The sequence below is a fragment of the Rhinopithecus bieti genome, unplaced genomic scaffold (genome assembly GCF_001698545.2).
Source record: "Rhinopithecus bieti isolate Rb0 unplaced genomic scaffold, ASM169854v2 scaffold_5260, whole genome shotgun sequence".
Taxonomy (NCBI): domain Eukaryota; kingdom Metazoa; phylum Chordata; class Mammalia; order Primates; family Cercopithecidae; genus Rhinopithecus; species Rhinopithecus bieti.
Genome location: NW_016805896.1, coordinates 4,503,537 through 4,515,839, shown reverse-complemented (window position 1 = coordinate 4,515,839; position 12,303 = coordinate 4,503,537).

Below are 12,303 nucleotides of genomic sequence, written 5' to 3'. Positions count from 1 at the left end.
AGTTTGTTTATCCATTCAACCACTGAAGGACTTTGGGGTTGTTTCTGGATTTGGGTGATTATGAATAGAACTACTATAAATAGTCATGGACAGAGGCCAGGCGTGGTGGCTCATGCCTGTAATCGCAGCACTTTGGGAGGCTGAGGCAGGTGGATCACCTGAGGTCAGAAGTTCGACCAGCCTGGCCAACATGGTGAAACCCTGTCTCTACTAAAATAAAAATTAGCCGGGCATGGTGGTGTGTGCCTATAATCCCAGCTACTTAGGAGGCTGAGGTAGGAGAATCACTTGAACCTGGGAGGCGGAGGTTGCAGTGAGCCGAGATTGCACCATTGCACTCCAGCCTGGGCGACAGAGTAAGACTCCGTCTCAAAAAAAAAAAAGTTCATGGACAGGTTTTTACATGAACATAGATTTTATTTCTTTAGAGTAAATATCTAGAAGTGGGATTGGTGGGTCGCATGGTAAGTACATGGTTAACTTCCAAGGAAACTGCTGAACTGTTTTCCAGAGTGTACCATTTTGTACCACCAGCAATGCATGAGTGCTCCAGATGCTCCCCATCCTTAACAGCACTTGGTATTGTCTTTTGCTGCTGCCGTTTTTCCATTCTAATATAGCTCATCATTGTTTCAATTTGCATTTCCCTAAAGGCTGATGATGTTGGACAACTTTTCAGGTGCTTTTTGCCACCCATAAGCACTCTTTTATGAAGTGTCTGCTGAAGTTTCCCTCCCCATTAACATTTTTTTCTTACTATTGAGTTTTGGAAAGACATAAGTCTTTTGTCTAATTTGTGATTTGAAAATATTTCTGAGTCTGTAGCTTATATTTTCTTCTCTTAATAGTGTGTTTTGCAGAGCAAAACTTGTTAATTTTTATGAACGTCAACTTATCTGTTTTTTAGTGCTTTTAGTGTCATATCTAATAATACCTAATACCAGACCATGAAGACTCTCTCTTATGTTTTCTTCTAAGAGTTTTACAGTTTTACATTTCACATTGAATATATGATTTAGTTTGCATTAATTTTAGTATAAGGCATGAACTATAGGTCAAGGGTTTTTTTTTGTTTTGTTTTGTTTTGTTTTTTGCATAAAGATGCCCAATTGTTCTATTTGATAAAAGTTCATCCTTTGTCCATTGAACTGCCTTTGCATCTTTATAAAAAATCAGTTGGTCATATTTCTCATTTCTCTAAACTGTTATCAAGCATGTTATTTAACATGCTTGATTACTGTATCCTTATGATAATTGTCAAAAACCTGGGCTGGGCATGGTGGCTTATGCCTGTAATCCCAGCACTTTGGGAGGCCAAGGTGGGAGAATCACTTGAGGCCAGGAGTTCAAGATCAGCCTGGTCTACATAGAGAGACCCCATCTCTACAAAAAACTAGAAAAAATTATTTAGGTGTGGTGGTGCACACCTGTAGTCCCAGCTACTAAGGATGTTAAGGCAGGAGGACTGCTTGAACCCAGAAGATTGAGACTACAGTGAGCTATGATTGTGCCACTGTACTCCAACCTGGGTGACAGAACAAGACCCTGTTTCTTTAAAAAAAAAAAAAATCTGGTAGTTTGAGTCCATTTAGCATTCCATATATCTTTTAGAATCAGCTTGCCTATATTTACAAAAACATCCTGCTGGAAATTCTATTGGAATTACATTAAATCTATTGTTCAGTTTAGGGATGTTCATGAACACTACATCTCCCCCATTTATTTTGGTATTCTTTGATTTTCTTCATCATCATTTTGTAGATTTTAGTATACAAATTCTACCCATGCTTTGTTCAATTTATTCTTAAATACTTACTGTTTTATGAGCTATTTTAAATGTTTTTCTTCTGAGACAGAGTCTTGCTTTGTCACCCAGGCTAGAGTGCAGTGGTGCAATCTAAGCTCACTGCAGCCTCCGGCTCCCGAGTTCAAGGATTCTCATTCGTCAACCTCCTGAGTAGCTGGGATTACAGGCAAGTGCCACCACTCCCAGCTAATTTTTGTGTGTGTGTGTGTGTGTATTTTTAGTAGAGATGAGGTTTTGCTATGCCAGCCAGGCTGTTCTCAAACTCCTGGCCTCAAGTGATCCACCCACCTCAGCCTTCCAAAGTACTGGGATTATAGGCGTGAGCTACCGCACCTGGCCTTTAAATAGTATTTTTAGAAATTTTGCTTTCCAATGTTTATTGTCAGTATATATAAATGTAATTGATTTTTGTGTATTGACTTTTGCTATGGACTAAGTGTTTGTGTTCCCCTGAACTTTATATGTTAAAGCCCTAATTCACAATGTGGTGGTATTTGGAGGTGAAGCCTTAGGAGGTGATATAGTTTGGATCTGTGTCCCTGCTCAAATCTCATGTTGAATTGTGATTCCCCAATGTTGGAGGTGGGGCCTGGTAGGAGGTGATTGGATCATGGAGGCAAGTTCTCATGAATGATTTAGCACCATCCCCCTTTGGTGCTGTTCTCATGATAGAATTCTCACGAGATCTGGTATGTAGCACCTCCCCCCTTCTCTCTCTTCCTTCTGCTGCAGCCATGTAAGATGTGCCAGTTTCCCCTTTGCCTTCCACCATGATTTGAACTTTCCCAAGGCCGCCCCAGTAGTTGAACAGATGCCAGCATCATACTTCCTGTACAGCTTAGAGAACCATGAGCCAATCAATCTCTTTTCTTTATAAATTACCCAGCCTCAGGTATTTCTTTATAGTGATATGAGAATGGACTAATACAGAAAATTGGTACTGAGGAGTGGGGCGTTGCTATAAAGATACCTGAAAATGTGGAAGCAGCTTTGGGACTGGGTAATGGGCAGAGGTTGGAAGAGTTTGGAGGGCTCAGAAGACAGGAAGATGAGGGAAAGTTTGGACACTTCTAGAGACTTGTTGAAGTCTTCCTAGAGACTTGTTGACTAAAATGCTGATAGTGATATGAATAGCGAAGTCCAGGCTGAGGAGGTCTCAAATGAAAATGAGAAACTTATTGGGAACTGGAGTAAAGATCACTTTTGCTATGCTTTAGCAAAGAGTCTGGCTGCATGGTGCCCCTGCTCTAGGGATCTGTGAAATTTTGAACTTGAGAATGATGATTTGGGGTATCTGGTAGAAGAGATGTCTAAGCAGCAAAGCATTCATGATGTGGCCTGGCTGCTTCTAACAACCTGTGCTCATATGCATGAGCAAATAAATTAGCTGAAACTGGAACTTACATTTAAAAGGGAAGCAGAGGGTAGAAGTTTGGAAAATCTGTAGCCTGGCAATGTTGTAGAAAAGAAAAGCCAATTTTCATGGGAGGAATTCAAGCAGGCTGCAGAAATTTGCATAAGTATAAAGAAGCCAAGTACTAATAGCCAAGACAATGGGGAAAAGGCCTGGAAGGCATTTCAGAGACCTTTGTGGCAGCCCCTCCCATCATGGGCCTGGAGGCCTAGGAGGACAGAATGGTTTCCTGGGCCAGGACCAGGGCCCTGCTGCCCTGCACAGCCTTGGGACACTGTTCCCTGAATCCCAGTCACTCAAACTCCAGCCACGTCACTTAGGGGCCCAGATACAGCTTGGGCCACTGCTCCAGAGAATGCAAGTCATAAGACTTGGCAGCTTCCACATGGTGTTAAGCCTGTGGGAATGCAGAGTGCAAGAGTTGAGACTTTGGCGCTTCCACCTAGATTTCAGAGGATGTATGGAAAAGCCTGGAGGTCCAGGCAGAAGATTGTTGCAGGGATAGATCCCTCATGGAGAACCTTTACTAGGGCAGTGCAAAGGGGAAATGTGGGGTTGGAGCACCCATACAGACTCCCACTGGGGCACCGCTTAGTGGAGCTGTGAAAAGAGGTCCATCATTCTCCACACCCTAGAATGGCAGACCAACCAGCAGCTTGCACCCTGCACTTGGAAAAGTCACAGGCACTCAGTGTCAATCCTTGACAACAGCTGTGGGGGCTGAATCCTGCAAAGCCACAGGGTGGAGCTGTCCAAGACCTTAGGAGTCTACCCATTGCATCAGCGTGCCCTGGTTGTGGGACATGAATTCAACAGAGATTATTTTGGCACTTTAAGATTTAATGATTACTCTACTGGATTTGGGGCTTGCACGGTGCCTGTAGTCCTTTTCTTTTGGTGGACTTCTCCCTTTTGGAATAGGAGTATTTACCCTATGCCTATACCTTCATTGTATCTTGGTTGTAACTAACTTGTTTTTTATTTTACAGGTTCATAGGTGAAAGGGTCTAGCCTTGTCTCAAATGAGACTTTGGACTTTTGAGTTAATGCTGGAATAAGTTAAGACTTTGGGGGCTGTTGGGAAGACATGATTGTACTTTGCAATGTGAAATGGACATGAAATTTGGATGGGGCCAGGAGCAGAATGATAGGGTTTGGTTCTATGTCCCTGCCCAAATCTCATGTCAAATTGTGATCCCCAATATTGGAGGTGGGGCCTGATGGGAGGTGATTGGATCATGGGGGTGAGTTCTCATGAATGGTTTAACACCATCACCCTTGGTGCTTTCCTTGTGATAGAGTTCTCAAGAGATCTGGTTATTTAAAAGTGTGTAGCACCTCCCTACCTCTCTCTTGTACCTGGTCTGGCCGTGTAAGAGGTACCTGCTTCCCCTTCATCTTGCACCATGATTGTAAGTTTCATGAGGCCTCCCCAGAAACCAAACGGATGCCAGCATCATGCTTCCTATATAGAAATAAATTTCTGTTGTTTAAACCACTCAGCTTATGGTATTTTTGTTATAGCAGCCCAAACTCACTAAGACAACTTTATATTCTACAACCTTGCCAAACTCCATTATTATTATTATTAGGAAGTTTTTTGTAGATTCAGTGGGATTTTTTTAAGGTAGATGTACATGGTACCTGCAAATTGGAAGCACTTATTTTAAAAACAAACAGCATCCATAACTTTCTTTTTCAATTTTTAAAATTAGAGACAGGGTCTCATTTTGTCACCCAGGCTGGAGTACAGTGGTATGATCATGGCTCACTGCAGCCTCAACCTCCTGGGCTCAAGTGATTCTCCTACCTCAGCCTCCTGAGTAGCTAGCATTACAGGTGTTGCCACTACATCTGGCTCATTTTTTAAAATTTTTTGTAGAAATGGTGTCTCACTGTGTTGCCAGTCTGGTCTGAAACTCCTGGCCTTAAATAATCCTCCTGCCTTGACATCCCAAAGTACTGGGATTACAGGTGTGAACCACCATGCCAAGCTGTGTGTAATTTTCATATCTTGCCTTATTGTACTGGTTAGGACTTGAATTACAATGTTGAATAGCAGTGCAGAGTAGACATCCTTTTTTTGTTCTCAGTCTTAAGGGGAAAAACATTCGGTCTTTCATAATTAAGTGTTATATTAACCCTAGATTTGTAGTGGATACACTTTACAAGTTTGAAGAAGCCTCCTTCTATTCTTTTCATAAATGGATGTTGAATTTTGTCAAATACTTTTCCTGCATCAATTGATATGACCATGTGCTTTTTCCTGTTGACTATTAATATGGTAAATCAGCTTCACTGAATTTTGAGTATTGAGTCAACCTTACAGTTCTAGGATAAACCCTACTTGGTCGAGATGTTTTACCCTTTCTATACATTGCTGAATTAAATTTGCTAGTATTTTGTTGAGGAGTTTTGTGCCTATGTCTATGAAGGATATTGGATTGTAGTTTTCTTGTACTGTCCTTTTTTTTTTTTTTTTGGTCGATCTTTTACTCTCTGTGTCATTTAGATTCAATAATTTCTTTTGATTTATCACTATTTCCTCTGTCATTTCCGTTTTCCCATTGAACCCATCAGGTGAATATTTTATTTTGATTGTTGTATTTTTCACTTCAAAAATTTCTATTCGTTTCCTCTTTATATCTTCCATTTCTTTCCTGATATATATCCTTCCATTCATTCACCCTTACTTTCAAAGCATGGTTATAAAACTTGCCCTAAAGTTTTTTCTGTGAATCCTAATGTCTGTATCATCTAGGTGTTGGCATCACTTGATTTTTTTTTTCTCTTGCAACTTGAGATATTCCTGGTTCTTTCTGTGCCTAGTAATTTTGCATTGTATCCTGCACATTTTCAATATTATGCTGTCAGATCCTGGGTATTATTTAAGTCATAAGGAGAATGTTGATGTTTTTGTTTAACAGGCAAATACCCTAATTAGGGTCAGATTGCGAGTTCTGATCTGCATTGTGTGGGCTGCAGTTTCAATGTCAGTTCAGGTTTCAAACATTTCCAGTTCAATTTGGGTCTTTGTGTGTGCCACCCAGTGGCCAATCTGGGGCCTAAGCAGTAGTCTATCTTGTAGCTCAGTTCTCAATGCTTGTGATGTGCCAGTTAGGGTCAGCTCCACACAAGTGCAGTTTAGAGGTGAGCAGACGGGCTCTTACAAAACTTTAGGGGATCTCACTTGATCTCCATTCTCTTTGCAATAACTTTATCACTTTTCTGGCTCCCTGGGGCCTCTCTTACCAGTTTTTCAGCTAGAAAGCTGGGGTTTTAGTTTCCTGGTTTAGTTCTGCTGTTTACCTCTCCCAACTGCATTCTGAATCCTGGTCCAAGCAGCCAGAGGACACAGAGAAAATAAAAGCAATGGGGATTTGCTCCATGCTTCTGGGACTAAAGCAGCTCTGTTCAGAACAAAGTATTCCTCTCCCTCTGAGTTTAAAGTGCCTTCCCACAGCCTGGGTGACACAATGAGGCCCTGTCTCTAAAATAAATAGATAATTAAATAAATTAAATTAAATGCCTTCTCAAAGACTACTGCCATTGCAGTGCTGCTGACGCCAATGCTAGTCATAGTATTCCTTGAAGACTGGGGTAGAAGAGAAGGGAAATAAAGCAAAAAATACTGTATGTGGGATTTCCACATTCTCTCTGACCCTTAGAACCCCCCTTTCCCACTCCAAACTTTATTAGGGCAGGGATTTTTTTTTTAAAGCGGCTTCATTTTTGTTTCTTCCAATACTTTTGTTTTTCATTGTGATAAAATATATGTAACATAAAAATTGATCATTTTAACCATTTTAAGTGTACAATTCCTTAGGCCAGAAACAGAACTCTTATCTTGGAACTTTCTATTCATTCTTGGTGTGCACTTCTGGGTTTCAAGCTGCCTTTGAGTCTAGGCAAAGAGATGCCAAGTGGAGAAGATAGTAAATTCAGTACTAGTTTAGTAGATTTCAAATTCTGTCCTCCTTCCCCAATCTGCTTGCTGTCATTTACTTTGAAGAGTCCTAGATTTTGTCCACTTTCCAATTAGTGTGAGAGATGGGGTCAGGAGTGTGCTTACTCTATCTTCCCTGGAGTCAGAGCCTCTGTTCTTGTTTTTATCATTCTATGCCCCCTCCTACTTACTTGGCTTAAGTTGCTTTTTTGGTTTTTTTCCCCCTCGTTTATTAATGTGGATGATTAGATAATTGATTTTAAATATTTATTCTCTTCTAATAAAGCTATTTAAAGGAATGGTACATCAGGGCTTCAGTCTTGCTTTCCTGTAGTTTTCTATTTTTTCCCTTCACATTATCTGCTTAAAATCCTGCAGTTTTCATAGCTCTTTCCTCCACATGTATCAGCTTCATCTTCCAGCTGATGCAGCATTTCCTAGCATCGTAACCAGTCACAGTAACATGTGGGAATAGGACGATATCATCTGTCTCTTTTTTTATAAGAAAGCAAGCTTTTCCCAGAAGTCATGGGGCAGGCTTCTCCTGATGTCTCATTGGCCTGGATTGGGTGAAATACTCATTCTTAAACCAAAAGCAGGCAGGTGGAATTGTTTTTGTTTTGTTTTAATTTTTTTTTCTTTTTAAAAAGATGGGGTCTTGCTTTGTTACCCAGCTGGTCTTGAACTCCTGGGCGTAAGCAATCTTCTGGCCTCAGCCTCCCAAAGTGCTAGGATTACAGGTGCGAGCCACCATGCCTGGCCTACAGGTGCAATTGGATGATCATGATTGGCTTGGACTAATCATTTGGGGTAGAAAAAATATTAAGAAGTCAAACCGTAAAACCACCTAGGTAACAAGACTGGTAATAGCCAAAAAATAAAAAACAAAGTTTAATAGGCTGATCCAGTTCTGATGTAGCACATTAACATGTCCAACTGGAGATATTCTACCTAGAATCCTGACAACTACTTCTAAGATGGATAGAATTGAGCCTCCAAAGCTATATAGGAAAAGATACCAAATGTCTATGTGGTTGATCATTAACTATGACAGTGGAGTTCCACACCTTATGCAAGCTGTCTCCCAATGTCATTGTCACCTTTGAATAAAAATGACACTTCAGTTGAAGACAAACCATTTAGATTCAAAGACAACTAAGATTAATACACCCAGACAATAATGTACATACATTGAGCAAAATCTCAGGAATCAGCAAAGTAATTAAACATATAGCTTTATACAAGAAAATAATTTTGAATCTAAGAAATTACAACCAATCTTTATGTTATTTCCTAGCCATTCAGGATCTGTGGACTATATGATCCATTTGAACATTCTTCCAGGGCTCCTTAGATAATCTCATCATCCCCTATTCTCGATGTTTAGTGGCAAAGGGAGCATTATTTGGGCTTATAGTCAGTCCTTTCACCAAGGACATCTGGATTTTATCTTTCAGATTCTTTGCTTTTGAAAAACATTCATTCCAGAGGATTTTTTTTCTTTGCTAGAATATAAGCTTTATTATGGCAGGGATTATAAAAAAGCAGCTTCATTTTGTTTCTTCCAATGCTTTTGTTTTCATTGTGATAATACATACATAACAAAAATTTATCATTTTAACCATTTTTAAGTGTACAATTCAGTGGTATTAAGAACATTCATGTTATTCAACTATCACCACTCTACATTTCCAGAACGTTTTCATCATCTTAAACAGAAACCATGTATCCACAATTAACTTCCATTCCCCCTCCCCTCTAGCCCCTGGTAATCATTATTTGACTTTATGTCTTTATGAATTTGCCTATTCTAGGTACCTCAAATAAGCAGAATCATATTTGTCCTTTCTTGTCTAGCTTATTTCACTTAGCATAGTGTTTTTAAGATTCATCCTTGTAGTATGTGTCAGAATTTCATTTGTTTTTATGGCTGAATAATACTCTCTTATATGTCTATATCAAATTGTTTATTCATTTATATGTAGATGGTCATTTGCGTAGTCTCCACCTTTTGGTTATTTCAAATAATGCTGCTATGAACATTGGTATACAGATACCTGTTTGAGTCTCTGCTTTCAGATCTTTTGAGTATATACATAGAAGTGGAATTACTGGATCATATGGGAATTTTGTTTAACTTTTTGAGGAACCACCAAACTGTTTTCCATAACAGCTACACCATTTTACATTCCCAATGGCAATGCACAAAGGTTCCAATTTCTCCTCATCTTTTCCAATACCTGTTTCTTTTTAAAATAATTACCATCCTAACGTTGTGAAGTGGTATCTCGTTGTGCTTTTGTTTGCATTTCCCTAATGATTAGTGACGTTGGACATCTTTTCGTGTGCTTATTGGGCATTTATGTATCCTCTTTGGAGAAGTGTCTATTCATGACCTTTGCCCATTTTTGAAATTTCTGTTGTTGAGTTGGAGGGGTTCTTTATATATTCTAGATAGTAATCCCTTATCAGATACATAATTTTCAAGTATTTTTGTTCCACAAGTATTTGAGTGCCTATTATGGGCCACGTACCATGCCAGATGCTTAGGAAACAATGGTAAATGAATGGGGCTGCTCATGCTCTCAAGCAACATGAAATAGGGGAGTCAATACAGAAATAGATATAATCTTCATTTAACAGGGCAAAAAGTTATCATATTGCTTCTCAAATGAGCAAAGGAAAATGTAGTTTATTTTTTGTAACTGATAATCTTTTTTTCTTGAATCCCTGACCCACTGGGTGGGTGGGTGGGTGGTGAAAGAGCTGAATTAAATTGTTATATTTAGTTATTAATTATTAAATTGAATTATTCAGTCCATTTTAAGTTCAACTCTCTCTCATGGCTATTTCTCACTCTGCCCTTTTCTGCCATCTGCTTGACAAGGTGAGGGGGGCGTACATTCCCTGTAACAAGGTGGTGCTATGGATTGGGTGTTAGGTGGGCTTGCTGTTCTGATCTCTGGTTTTTATTTTGGGCAGCTGGTCTTCTGTGGTGCTTGCTCACCAAACCTGCGGCAACAAATCATCTGTTTGTTCTGGTTGGGCTGGGGATCAGTGTCTCTTCCTTGGTGATTTGCCTCCACTTTGTTTCTAGGAAAAGTTATAGGTCCCCATTAAGCTCTAGTGGGCCCTGCAGCTCTTTGCTACACGATCCACAAGGTTACTTGCTCAACTATCCCAACTTCCCAGCTCTATAGTCAGCTATTTTCCAAGGTTCCCACCGGGTACAGAAAACTGCCATATCTCTTTTAAGCCACATACTAGCTGACAGAGGCAGGCCATTTACCTAACACGGAATTGCCGTTTTTATTAGAGTTCAGTGTTGGAGCACCAGCAGTCTGTTCAACAATTTTCCTCCCAATGCACTCAATGGCAAGGGGGCACAGCCCTCTCCCCTTGATTCTCCCCTAACCCCCTCCACAGTTCTGCAGGGGTTGGGCAACAGAGGTGAAAGGACACCCTGTGCCTGACCCTCTCATTGTCTCACTCACTCTTTCCAGGACTAGGAGAGCCTTAAAAATATTTCTTTTTGCTAATCTGTAACTTTTTCCACCCCAAGGTGTCATTTATTCTCCTCTTCCTTGCAGCCATATTTTCAATTTAATACTTTAAAAATATTTTATTTCATGAGATAAATGTAATGGTAAGGATAAGAACAGACTGATATGCAATTAACATAAGAGTGTAGTGATGCTCCCCAACCTACTCTTTGGGTGTTAGGGAAGAAGTGGTACCTAAACTAAAACATGCAGAATACACAGGAATTAGGTAACATGCGAAAGCTAGATAGGCGTTCAAAAAGAGTACATGGAAAGGTCCAAAGGCTGGAGGACTTCTGACAGTTCAAAATGGCTGAAGCACAGAGGCAATGGCAAGAGCTGAAGCTGAAGTGGTAAGCTGTGGTCAGATCACAAACAGCCTTAAAAATCTTGTTTAGCAGTTTTGACTTTATCCTAAAACAAGGGAAAGCCTATGTCTTAGACAGGAAAAGGGCATGATAAAATGTATGCCTTAGCAAGATTACTCTGGTTCACGGACTGGCCACCATCTTGAATTTTGCCAGTGTGGGCTGGAAAAATATAGGGTAGGAGGGAGGGTCACAACAGCATATTTAAGTGTTAAAGGGATGGATGCAGAAGGAAGGCAGAGAGTGAAGAAATAGAAGAGAGGAAGAATGACTGGAAGCCAAGGCCTTTCAGAGGTGAGAATGTTGTGAGGCTCAGAGGGGAAAGACCCCTCTCTCATTCTCAGAAGAGGGAAAGGAAATGATGGGTAAAGTGTAAATAATTTGGCAAATTTAGTCACAGGAACTTGTAAGAGTTCTTATCTTTTTTTTCTTTAATGCAGGAAGCAAAACATAGTTGTCTGCTCATAAGGAGTAAGGTGGCAAAGGATTAGTATGGCAAACACGGTTGGCTAACCCAATGTTGTCCTCAACCCCCATCTGCCCTGCTTTCCCTCTAGAGGTTGAAAATGCTTGCCCTACCAGACACACTTGTAACAATGAAACATAAGCAAGATTTTGATAGGGTTTTTGGAAAGCTTTTTGCTTAACATGGCTGTCTTTGTCCTTTCTTCCTGACTTAATCCCAGTTCCTAGAGCTGTGACAGCTCTCTCGAAAATCGGACAAAATAGCATGAGGTAAAGCTAGACCAGTCATCATTCCAGCCACTGACTGAGAGCCAGCAACCCACCTTCCAGATTTTGGGTTGAAAATTCCTATTTGTTTAAACCACTAAAGATGGATTTTGCATCCAGAAGCATTCCTAACACAGAAAGGCTTGTTGTGTTAAGCCACTGTTGTAAGGACAGTGATGAACATTTGACTTGGTCTCTGAAGAGAATGGGAGTGGTAAACAAAGACAAAACCAAAAACAAACAAACCACAAAGGATTATTGGTAACCTTGAAGGCCCAGATAAAGTGACAGCCATAAAACAATACCAATTTCATTTTGGAGTATTTACTATCCCTGAAAATTAATCAATATAATGGTTAATAATAAATGCTAATAAAATGCAAATTTTTAAAACCAAGGTTAGCTCAACTAATTCTCCTTTTATATAAACTAGTACCATTCACTCACTAGGATACCTACATAACTGCGAAATTCAAAGTACACAGAAACACTCT